This window comes from Eulemur rufifrons, chromosome 7 (genome assembly GCF_041146395.1).
Source record: "Eulemur rufifrons isolate Redbay chromosome 7, OSU_ERuf_1, whole genome shotgun sequence".
In the NCBI taxonomy this organism is placed as follows: domain Eukaryota; kingdom Metazoa; phylum Chordata; class Mammalia; order Primates; family Lemuridae; genus Eulemur; species Eulemur rufifrons.
In genome coordinates, this window is record NC_090989.1 from 169,520,271 (window position 1) to 169,532,595 (window position 12,325).

Consider the following 12,325-nt stretch of genomic DNA (forward strand, 5'->3'; position numbering starts at 1 on the left):
TAGAGTGCAGTGGTGTCACCATAACTCCCTGCAACCTCAAACTCCTGGGCTCAAGCGATCCTCCTGCCTCAGCCTCCGAGTAGCTGGGACTACAGGCGGTGTGCACCAATACACCCTGCTAATTTTTCCATTTTTTGTAGAGATAGGGTCTTGCTATGTTGCTCAGGCTGGTGTTGAACTCCTGGCCTCAAGTAATCCCTCTGCTTTGGCCACCCAAAGTGCTGGGATTACAGGCGTGAGCCACTGCACCTTGCCTAAGAGCTTTTTCCTAACTAGTTTTTCTGCTTCCATCCCAGCCCTGTGACATTCTATTCTCCAATAGGCAGCCAGAGAAACTTTTCTAAAACCTAAGTCAAGTCAAATGGCTTCCTAGCTCATTCAGAATAAAATTCAAAATTCTAATCCTGGTCCATAAGGAAACATGTAAACTGCCCCACCCCAATATCCTGCCCCTTTCTCCTCTGCTTTCATCACTTATCACTGTCCCTTCACTCACAACTCAAGGGCCCCGGCCTCCTTGCTGTGCGTTCAACATGCCAAGCACACCCCTCCCCTTCCTTCTCCCAGGTGAGTGCATGGTCCTGTCTCTGGCATCATTGCATATCTCCTCCTCTGGCCATCCCTGGCCACCCTGTAAGACAGCACCCACCCATCACTCCTCCTCTGCTTTGTTTTCTTTCTTTTCATATCACACAGCTTGTCTATAGAATGACCATGGACATTAAGCTTAAACATTCCTCACTCTCCTGAGAGATATCTACAATTTAATCAGAAATCTGTAAGAGTCGGGTGGCCTTGAGATTATGACAAAAATAAAAGCCAATTCTGGTCAGGTTCATGAGTCTTTTAGACCAGGTGGGAAAAGATGGACGTATCTATAGAGTGAAAGAAATGCAAAAAACCAAAAGTGTGGCCGTCTGAGTGAGAAATCATGAATTACACGAATATAAGGGACATGAGTGGAACCGCCACCTTCTTTTTTAAGCACCTCTTAAAAAGCAATTCAATTGGGCAGTTAGAGCCTCAAAGATCTAGCCATGTCCTAGTCAGTAAACTCAGCAAACCCCAAACCTGAAGGGGTTGATAGCATTGCTTCTTTAAAAATTATTTCAGCCCTGAAGAAATTTATGATTAACTACAAAAATATTTAAGATAATCAGATAACACTAATATGTATATATAAGTATTTTATATTAAAATGTATATTTTATATGCCTATTATATTTATAAGAATTTGGTCTATTGGAATGAACACTTCAGCCTAGTAACACCCATTTGAAATATGTAATAGCTGGGTATGGTGGCCTGTGCCTGTAGTCCCAGCTACTCAGGAGGTTGAGGTGGGAGGATCACTTGAGCCCAGGAATTCAAGTCCAAAGTGGGCAAAATAGTGAGACTTTGCCTCTTAAGAAAAAAGAAAAAAGAAATATGTAATTGAGTAATAATTGATCTTGACTTAGGATTTTAATTTGAAATCTTATTAAGTTTATAAATATTGTTAGAACATTTAAGACAGTTTAAGAATCACCATATTTATTCACTTAATTTAATAGATTTATAAAAATTATACAAGTACCTAGGAAGATTTGTCAATAGTACAAATGAGCTATTAAAAAATGAAATTGAATATACAAGATTTATAAATGTAGCTTAAAATGTTTGATAGTATTAGAATTAAGTTTGCAAATGGAATTAAACATTATTCAAATGACCTTTAAAAATGATAGCGCACATTTTTAAGACTTGCAATAGTTGTACAAGCTAAGCCTAAACCCTTGCTTTTTTAAATTGTGACTTTAATAAATTAATTGTTAATTTATAAAACCAAGATTCTAAAACCACATTGGAATTATCTTTTCTGCACACCAAAACCATCAAGGACATCAAACATTATTTATCTCATTTACCCCTCATTAGAATATAAGCCCTACAAAAATAGATATTTTGCCTGTTCATTTACTGCTGTACTTGCAGTCCTTAGGGCTGTGACTGGCATGTAGTAAGTACTCAGTAAAACTGTGTTGTGTGAAGGTGAATACTTTTTGTCCCTAGGTCCTCTGTGATTCCTGGGCATTCAGTACATCCTAAAGAGACTAAAGCCCAGTGACGGTATGGAAGATACCCAAGATCCTGAATCAAGTCAGATCTAAGAATCTGAGGACAGACTGAAGACCCTGACTTCCTAGGCCGTCTGGTCTTCAAAAGCACCTATGTTTGCTGCCTCCTCCATGAAGTCTTCCACTGAACTCAGAGCATGTTATATCATTCACATGACTCAACCTTGTAAGTAAGGTTACTTTTGTACTTGTGTCATCTCTTCTTCTGGTGGGCTTAAGAGCTCTACATTTCTGTATCACCCCAACACTTTCACATGCCTTTTGAATGTGTGAATGAATGAATGGACAAATAAATGGCGCTTTGGGAAAGCTCACTTTTGTGCCCATTGCTGCATAGATGTCAACAGCTCAGGCTTTGGAATCAGATGACACGAGATCAAATCCCAATTCCATGGCGTGGGGGTATGTAACTTCAACCCATGTTTAAGAATATTGACAACACTGCACGCTTTAAAAACAAACACTAGCCTCAATCTGCTTACCAGGGAAAATGAAGGGAAAAGCTAAACTCAGGACACCAGTGGAATCATTTTAAATTGTTTGCTTAAGATATGTCAATAGATACCTGCAGATGTAAGGGCTTACTGGGACACGCAGGCCTTTTGGAGAAGAGTTTCAACATGGTTTACATTTCAGCTTCAATATTTATAAACAGAACAAAATCCGGAGGGAAGGAGCCCGAGAAGATAAGCCTTTAGATAAATAGTTCAGGAGGCACCAGAAGCTGCTTCCTGGGATGGGCCAACAAGGCTTAACAATGCGGCTGGTTGGGCACAGCTGGAGAGTCGGGTGGGGGGGGGTGGGGGGAGAAGTGGACTAGATCAGACCAGTACTTCTCAAGTTTTAAAATGCACAGGAATCACCTGGGAGTCTTGTTCAACGCAGCTTCTGATTCATAAGTCTGGACGGGTTCTAAGATTTTGCATTTCTACCAAGCTCCCAGGAGGTGCTGCTGGCGCTGGTCTGTGGACCACACTTTGAATAGCAACATTCTCTGGTATGAAAGCATCATACATCCCTCCAAAAACAGAAGGAAAAGCAGAAGTACAAACAAACCAATAAACCCCCCTGCAAGTACAAATAAGGCCAGTGCTTTGTTTTTATTCTTATCAGGCAGGTATCTTAGAAACTGTATCTTAATATAAACCACCTTGAAAAGATGCTGGTCAGATTTGTTTATTTGCCCATGAAATATTTATTGAGAATCTACTAAGTGTCAGGCCTTGGTTCCAAATTTTGGGAGTACGGTGGTGAGCAAGCATGCCACAGTCCCTGCCCTTGAGGAGTTGACATTCTCGTGTGGGGAGACAGACAATAAACTCATAAACACACAGAAATATGCAAGCAAAAAAAGATGAAATTGTTTCAAGTTGTGACACATGCCAAAAGAAAGTAAAACAGAGCTATGGGTCAGAGAGTGGCTTGGGAAGGAGAGCTGTTGGAAAAGGGTGAGAAATAACCAGCCATGCAAAGTTCTAGGGGGAGAGTGTCCCAAGCAATAAGTGCAAAGGTCCTAACTTGAGAAAGGGTTTGGCAAGTTTGGGAGCAGTAAGTCAGTATAGTTGAGGTGCAGTGACCAATGAGGGAAGAAGATCATGGTTTAGAATTGGGTTTTTATTCCATTCGTGTTGGGTAGACCTTACAGGGTTTTTAAGCAGAGGAGTGACGGTGAACATTTGAAGAAAAAAAAAAATCACTCTGATCAATTTAAAAATCACTAGTAGTGGCACAACCAGCCATTATATGCCTCCTAGAATATGGAGGACACAGCATCACTTATGAAATAGTCTTGCTGAATAATTAAGCCTTCAGATCTAATGTCTAGTTTAGAGAAACACAGGATTTAGCTGAACAAGTTAAAGCACTTCAAGAGGAAGTACTCAGGCAAATCCAGAAGATGGGACCACGGGCCTCCTTTCTTTTCAACAAATCCAGAGCATGGAATGAAAAGGGAGGGAGGGTGCTTAAGAGTAAAAGAGAATTAAGAGATATAACAATCAAATTTATGCAATATGTGCATCTTAATTGGATCATGGTTCCAATAAACCATCTGTAAAAGGCATTTTGGGGACAACTGGAAACATTTTAGAATGGAAACAGGGCCTTAGGAATTACTTTAATTGTGTTAGATGTCATAGTGGTTAAGGAGAAGAATGTCCTTATTTTTTAAAGATGAATATTGAAGAATTTAGGAGTGCAAACTCATGCTATTTGAAATTTCCTAATGACTTGCTTCTAATGAATAGAATACAGCGAAAGGGATGGGATGGCACCTCTGAGATTAGGTTATAAAAGACTGTGACTTCCATCTTGCTGTCGTTTCCTTTCTGGCTCTTTCGACTTGCTCACTCTGATAAGGGCTGGGGGGAGCGGGTAATGGGGGTGCTTGTTTAATGGGCTCAGACTTTCAGTTTTGCAAGATGAAAAGAGTTCTGTGGGTGGTTGCACAACAATATGAATGTACTTAATGCCACTGAAATGTATACTTCAAAATGGTTAATTTTATGTTATGTGGATTTTACCACACAATTTTTTAATTAAAAAAATAAAAATTTAGAAAGTTTTTTTTTTTTTTTAATTACTGCAATAGGTATTAAATGTCACTTCTTGTTTTAGGAGTTTACTCTTTCACCACTTAAGAAGTTGGGTTTCTTCCTTTTTTCTCATGAGCTGTGCTATGAAGAGATCCAAGACACAGAGAACTAAGGCAGCCTTCTGGCCGACAGCCTGCAAGGAACGGAGTCCTGCCAGCAACTGTGGGGTGAGCTTCGAAGCAGAATCTCCCCAATCAGCCTAGGAATGACTACAGTGCCGGCCAATATCTGACTGTAATCTTTAAGAGACCCTGAAGGGGTCTTAGACCCAGATCCTGATCCACAGATACTATGAGATAATACATGTGTATTGTTTTAAGCTAGTAAGTTTTGGGGTGATTTGGTATGTAGCCATAGATAACTAGTACACTATTATATAGATTACCATAATTCATTTAACTCATCTATTTTTAAGGGGCATTTAGATTATTTCCAAGACTTTGCTGTTACAAGTAATGCAACGGTGCACATCTATTAGTCCTGTCATATTTTTAGGAAAATATTCGTAAGGTGCGTGTAAAAATTCTTGATTTTGAGAATTACCAAATTGCCCATTGCAGAGGTGGAGAACACTTCTGCAAATACCGAGTACTATCAAGTTTTTCCCTGTTTGATAGATTTTTAAAAATCTCACTTATGTTTTCATTTATATTTCATTGATTATGTAATAAATTGGGCATTTTCGTGTGTTTGTCATTTATTTTAATTTAAAAAAAGAAACCTGCCTGTTGGTGCCTTTTTACCATTTTTCTTTCTTCATTTCCCTTTCATTATCCTTCTTTGCCTTTTTTCATTCTTTGTTTTGACTGGTTTTTATTTTTCTTCAGCAAACACATTTTTTAATAGGTCGCTTATCTTTGTGAATGGGAATAATGCCTTCCTCTGGCAAGTGGAGAAAGAAAACATTTTTCTCCCAGTTTATAATTTCTTTTGGGACTTTGTTTATGGGTTTGTTTATTTTTTCATATATACATTTTTTACTTTTATGTGGTTAAATTGATAATTTTTTTTCTTTATAACTTCTGGGTTGTGTGTCATTTCTAAAAAGATGTTCTTCCTCAAAGATGCTGATGATGAGGATGAGGATGATGAGGATGATGATGATAAAAGGATGAAGAGAGAGGTAGGATGATAAATATTTGTGTGTGTTGGGTGCCAGTCACTGTTCTGGGAGGCTTATGTATGATATATTATCTCATTTAATCCCCGAATTACCCTATGAGATAGATGCCATTATTACCCCAACTGACAAACGAGGAAACTGAGGTCTACAGAGAAGTCAATTGGTCCAGATTTTAGAGGCTGCACTCTCAACCCTCACCCACTTGCAAAGGCTGTTGTTAAAGCTGTTCCTCCGTGATTTTATGCCAACCCAGAGCACTTTGGTCTTTCCGACTGCAAAGCCAACTCTATTTCTTGGGTGCCAGGGTTGATTATAATGCTTTTCCATTACCAAGGAAGCCTTTTCTTCCATAGAAAAATGGAGCCATAAATGATTTAGCACACACAAGGAGGCAGAAATGGAAATCGTTGCTGCAAACCAGCTCTTATCTGAGCGATGGACTGGGGCTGGAACAGAAGCCTGGCCTTTCAGAATTGCTCACATCCTATACCAATTAAGTGTTTGGGGAAGCCGACAATGGCTTCCTGATGTGGAAATCACTTTGAAACATGTAGGCTGGTAGTTAAAGCCATTAATCCCACTTGGGCTTCGAGGACAACTACAAAGAAAATATTTTGTAAATTGCACAAGAAGCATGGATTTGCCAACCCTGGGTTAGGCCAAACTGGTCAAGCAATTGCTTTTAACACTTTATTTCCTAAGTGGACTCACACCTGGGGGGAGATAGAAAACAAACCTCACTTGAGAAAGACAACCCAGGGCTTCTTAAAAGCGGGGGTCTCTCTGCATCAGACAGCCCTCGAGTGAAGAGCTTGGCTCTTTCCCCAGACAAAGAGGTTTTATTTCAGTCCCAAGATTGAGGGGATGCAAATAAGCCCAGCGCCTCTCACCTGAGCTTTCCCTGTTGGAAAGCTCCAGCAGGAAGCCCAGGAGGACGCCGAGACCCACACGTCTAAGTGCCCCTAAGTCATATGGAGAGTTGAGCCACAAAAAAAGCAATGGAATAGGAGACAAATCTAACTTACTAACGGGAAAATGACCTTATCCTGAGTTCTTAGGAGGCTGTGGCTCTTAACCAGTGGTATCTGAGCAATCAGGAAGTGGTTGGGGAGGGACTAATTGTCTTTCTCGCTCTGCTTGCTCAGGTGAAGCAAGGTTCTAAATTTTCTCTGCATTCTGTGAGCAAGCTTGCTGGTGTGGAAAGTCAGCGTGTCAGGAAGGAAGAGATGTTAGCTCTAGTCTTGGCACTGCCCTTTCACTAATTTAAGGTCCTGGACACAGCTGCTTTGGGTCTCGCCTACATTGAGTCGTTAAGACCCTGGGCTCAGGAGTCAGCCTGTCAGACCCTTTCCCCTCGATTTCCTCTGCTTTAAAATGAGACTAAAAATAGCAGCTCACTCAGAGAGCTGTGATGAAGGTTCCAAGAGAGGACACGTGCAAAGCATCTAGCACAGCTCCTGACACGCTGGGGCTCAGGGTGAATGGAACCCTCTGGGGGTGTGCAAAGGATCGGCTCTGGCCTGTCGCATGCTGCATCAGTCGGGCAGGGGTTTCAGAGAATAGAACCAATAGGAGCAATAGAGATAGAGATAGGTCCATCTATTTATCATCTATCTATGCAAGGAATGAAAGAAAGATTTCAAGAAATCGGCTCACCTGATTTGGGGGGGCTGGCAAGTCAGAAGTCTGTGTGGCAGGTGAGCAGGCAGAGTGCCAGGGAAAAGGTGATGTGGCAGCTTGAGTCTGGAGGCAGAATTTCTCCTTCTTTGGGGGACCTCAGTCTTTTTCTCTCAAGGTCTTCAACTGATTAGATGAGGCCCACCTGTGAATGATCTGCTTTATTCAAAGAGTACTCATTTAAACGTTAATCACATCTAAAAAATACCTTCACAGCAACACCTAGACTGGTGTTTGGCCAAAGCCTGGATATTACAGCTTAGTCAAGTTGACATAGAAAATGAACTATCACACATAGTAAATGGTGTGCTGTGGTCTAAATATTTACATCCCCCCCAAGTTTATATGTGGAAATCCTCACCCCAAGGAGAGGTGGGGCCTTTGGGAGGTGATTAGGTCCTGAGGGTGGAGCCCTCATCAATGGGACCAGGGCCCTTATGAAAGATGCTCCAGAGAAAACTCTCGCCCCTTCCACTGTGTGTGGTCAGAGTGAGAAGGCAGATGCCCTCACCAGACACCAAAGCTGCTGGCACCTTGATCGCGCTCGGACTTCCCAGCCTCCAGAACTGAGAGAAATAAATTCGTGTCGTCTATAAGCTACCCAGTCCATGGCATTTCATTAGAGTAGCCTGAACAGATTTAGCCATCATCAACAAATGTAGTTATTATTTTTCTTGTTGGTCTATATGCCCTTTTTGAGGCCTCTTCTAGTCCTGACATCCTCTGATTCACAACTTCCGTTCACGTTTTGGGAACGCAAACAGAAAGAACTGCAGTATTGTGTGAGCAAATGGAATCTGTGGAGGATACATTCAAGAGAATCCAGTTTTTCTCAACTCCAAGTCATGGGGGTGAGGTACAAGTCAGGGCCGACACCCTCCCCAGACTCACCTTCCCCAAACCAAAGCACAGATCATATGTAGCATATTTTCATCACACATCTTTGTGAATAGCTGAGAGACACTGAGCACCTACTCTGTGCCAGGCAGTGTTCTGATTGCTTTAAATGTATTAGCGAGTGGAGCCTCACAGCAGCCATGTGACATGCATGGGTGGCATCCATGTCCCTCATGTCACTGATGAGGACGGTCAGACAGGGGAGTGTAGGAGTCTTGTCCAAAGCCACACAGCTTGGGCATGGGGGGGCCAGACAGGCCATTCTGCCCTGTTCTAGAGCCTGCGGGTCCTGACTGTGTCCACCACGCACACAAGCGAAGGGCACCCGGAGACTCCCCCTACTGTGTGGGAGGGACATTCTACAGGTGGGTCTCCCTAGTGTACATAGAGTTCGCTTAGCCTGTTAAAAAGGCAGAGTCTCAGGCCCCACTTCTAGAGACACTGATCAAGCCAGGGCATGTCCAGGAACCACACAGCATCCCCTGAAGTCCCCTGCTGTCGTCCTGGTCACCCTGGGCTCAGAAAGCTCCCGGACGTGCGCCCATTCTGTGGTACTGTGAAGCTGAGCAGGAGGCACTGAAGAAGTGTCCCGGCCCATCGCGAAAGATGAAGACAGCACGGCCACCAGGTGCACCCGTGGAAGTCTCTACACTTACTCATGGCTCATGTCCTAAAAGCTGTCATATCATGAGGGAGGCCTTACAGACCTTGATTGCAGGTCACGAGAGACACCGAGAATTCAGAGCACCGTCACCTAGCACCGTGAGAGTTCTATGTCCTGGGAAGTGCATGTAGGAATGCAGGATTCTTGTCAAGTACAACAGTCTTTGGACCAAGATAGAAAGATAATTATGAATAAGAGCCACACATCAAATCAGTCAAACAATCAAACGGCCGCTGACTCTGGAATGCAGACAGAGAGAGGCAGGGAAATCAGGCAATGTGAGGGATTTGAATCCAGGGACGAGGGCTACGGGAACATCCTTCACTTGAAGGTTAAGATTTGTTGACATAAAGCCCAGTGTGGCTCGCTGGGGATTTGGACAACCGTACCAGCATCTGGCCAATCTCTGGTCCTTAAGTGTTTGGAGAAGGGGTAGTAGACAGAACAATGGCCCCTCCTAATCTCCGAAACCTGTACCTGTCACCTTTTATTACCTTGCACGGCAAAGGGGACTTTGTAGAGATGGGGAGACCATTGTGTGTTTTACCCAGTGAGCCCAATGAAGCACAAGGGTCCTTGTAAGAGGGAAGCGAGGGGGTCAAAGTCAGAAAAGGTGACATGATGAAAACAAGTCAGAGAGGCAGAGACTTGAAGACACTACACTGCTGGCTTTGGCGATGGAGGAAGGGGCCGTGAGTGGAAGAATGCAGGCAGCCTCTAGAAGCTGGAGAAGGCGAGGAAACATTCTCTTCTGGAGCCCGCAGAAGGAACGCAGCCCTGCTGACCCATCGCAGAGGCCTGGCCTCTAGAACTGTAAGATAAAAACTTGTGTTGTTTCAAGCCACTGCGGTAATAAGTTACAGGCTCAATAGGAAACCAATATAGAAGGCTCCCCTCAAATCTACATGGGATGATCTATTAGTTTCCCCAGTTGGAATGAGAAGCGTCACCCTGGTGGTCTGCCGCTCCACATCTATGTCCAATGGAAACCTCGGGGTCTACGATAGTTATATGAGCACACAATATTTATTCATGCTGAGTAAGACTTAAGATATTAAAAATGCTTAAGGAAATCAGAACCATTGTAGGAAGATTTTTGTGTTGAAGAATATGCAAAAATTTAAGTTTAAGTAATTGTCGTGATTTTAAAATTCGAACTATTGGAGTGACGGCTTATGAGGCCAATTTAAAATGTGTCATAGAGTACTTGATTTAGATTTGAGATTTTAAGTCAAAATCATACTGAGTTAATTTTCTGTTTCAGAGTATTTTCAAGAACTTTAAGGTCACTGGTGTATGTAATATTTCTATTTTTGTATTTATAAAAATCATTTAAGTACTCAGAAAGGTTTGCTTATTGAGTCAGATAATTGAAAGACTTAAGACAGAAATAAAATCCATTAAATGTATAAATGCTGTATAAAATATTTCAGGCCTTTAATTAAGTTATGGAGCAAACAGCCAAAAGTTTTTTTTTTTTTTGAAGTAATTGATAAAAACTAGGCTAAATAAAATAATAGAATTTGGAAGTGGAACTCAAAAAAAAAAAAAGAGGCTTAAGGAACAACTAGGTTTTTGAACTTATAAATGTAATAAATTGGATATCAATTGTCTTTTCTACACATAACACCATCCCGACCACTCTGTGACACCTCCTATCAGTGGCCTATAAATCATTTGATCCCAAGTCCAAACCAAGTGGTGGGATACAAGTGACACATGAAGATGTATATTTTTATGTAAAGTTACATTTTTTTTCTTCTTTCACATTGTGAGTGGATGCCTTTCTTTGGATGCACTTTGAATATTTGCTTCTTTTGTCCTTATCAATAGCACTGTGATGAATAATGTTGTAAAATTAGCTGGATCACATACCTGGCAGACGAAACACGTACTTAGGGTGATAGCAAAGATGGCCTTCAGGTTTAGTTTTGTTTTGGAAAAGTCAATATTTGATATTTAAAAGAAAAAGCAATCTTCATGGAGAAAGATTAAATTCATGGTCAGGAGTTATTTTTAATTTTGAGGCACATATTCAAGGGGAGCGGCATAATCTTTTCAGGGCTTAGAACCTCTAAAGCTCCTAAGCACGTCTTGCAAAATCACCTGTAAAATGAGCAGAACTTTCACTTCGGCAGCACATGTGCTAAAATTGGAACGATACAGAGAAGACCAGCACGGCCCCCGTGCAAGCATGACACACACATTGGAGAAGCCTTCCATACAAAAATAAAATTAGTAAATCATAAAAGAAAAGAACAGTGTGATGGCCCAGATGTGAGACTGAACTGACAGAGCAAAGCCTCTCCCGCCACCTGTGGGTGACAAGTGGCTTCCCATGCACCCTGAGGTTGGAGGCCGGCTTTGCCGGTGACCCACAGGCTCTGTTCATGGCTATGAAGTTTGTAAAGAAGGAATTTCCGACCACCCTGTTTAAAATAGCAACACGCTCACTCCATGGCACCAGGCGCTCCCTGTTCCTCTTCCTGGCTTTATTTCTCTCTCTGGCACTTCTCACCTTCGGACACACTGGGTTTTGCTTGCCACTTATGATTTCTGTATCACTTGGAGGATAAAACAAAATCAACACACCAAGGCAAAGGGAACAATAGCACGTGTGCAAGCTTTGGCGTACAAAGTTCTTGGTGCTCAGGGAATGCCATGCCAGGCCATGATGGATGGATGGCAATCATGGAAAATATGGTTAATTACTGGAAAAGAACTGCAGGGTGGCTTACTTGCTGATATGCTGATTTTCTCTCTCTTCTGTCACCACCAAAATGTAAGCTCCGAAGGGCGAGAGATTTGTGTGGGTTTTGTTCAATGCTGGTGTCAGAAGCAGCTAATTTCCCCCTTCTTCCTCATAGTAACAGACCACCCACCTCCACTCAGTGTGAGCCGGGCACGTAGTTGCCCACTAGAGAGGGAGCACACTCCCAGCCTCCCTTGCAGCTAGGGGCGGCTGTGCAGCTAAGTAATGGCCAAGAGTTGTAAATAAAAGTTACACTTTAACATCCCTGTCTTGCCTTCCAATAATTGCTCCCTTTCTACAGGCTGGACACACACATGGCATGGAGGAGCCGCATAAGGACGATACCTTTGAGACTGGCCAAGCAACAAAACAGAAGGAGCCTCAGTCCTCTTTTGACATACCAGGCACAGTCGCCCACCAGGCCCAGAGTGCCTGCTACTTCTAGACAGTGAATGAGAAATCAATGTCCACCTTATCTGGGGGTCTCTTTGTTACAGCCTT

General features: G+C 42.4%; 1 non-coding gene across 1 annotated transcript; it reads left to right on the forward strand.

The window, feature by feature from the left end:
• Positions 1 to 11,192: 11,192 nt before the first annotated feature.
• Positions 11,193 to 11,301, forward strand: LOC138388864 (U6 spliceosomal RNA). Its single transcript, XR_011234340.1, has one exon. It is a non-coding gene; the product is annotated as a U6 spliceosomal RNA (small nuclear RNA).
• Positions 11,302 to 12,325: the final 1,024 nt, after the last annotated feature.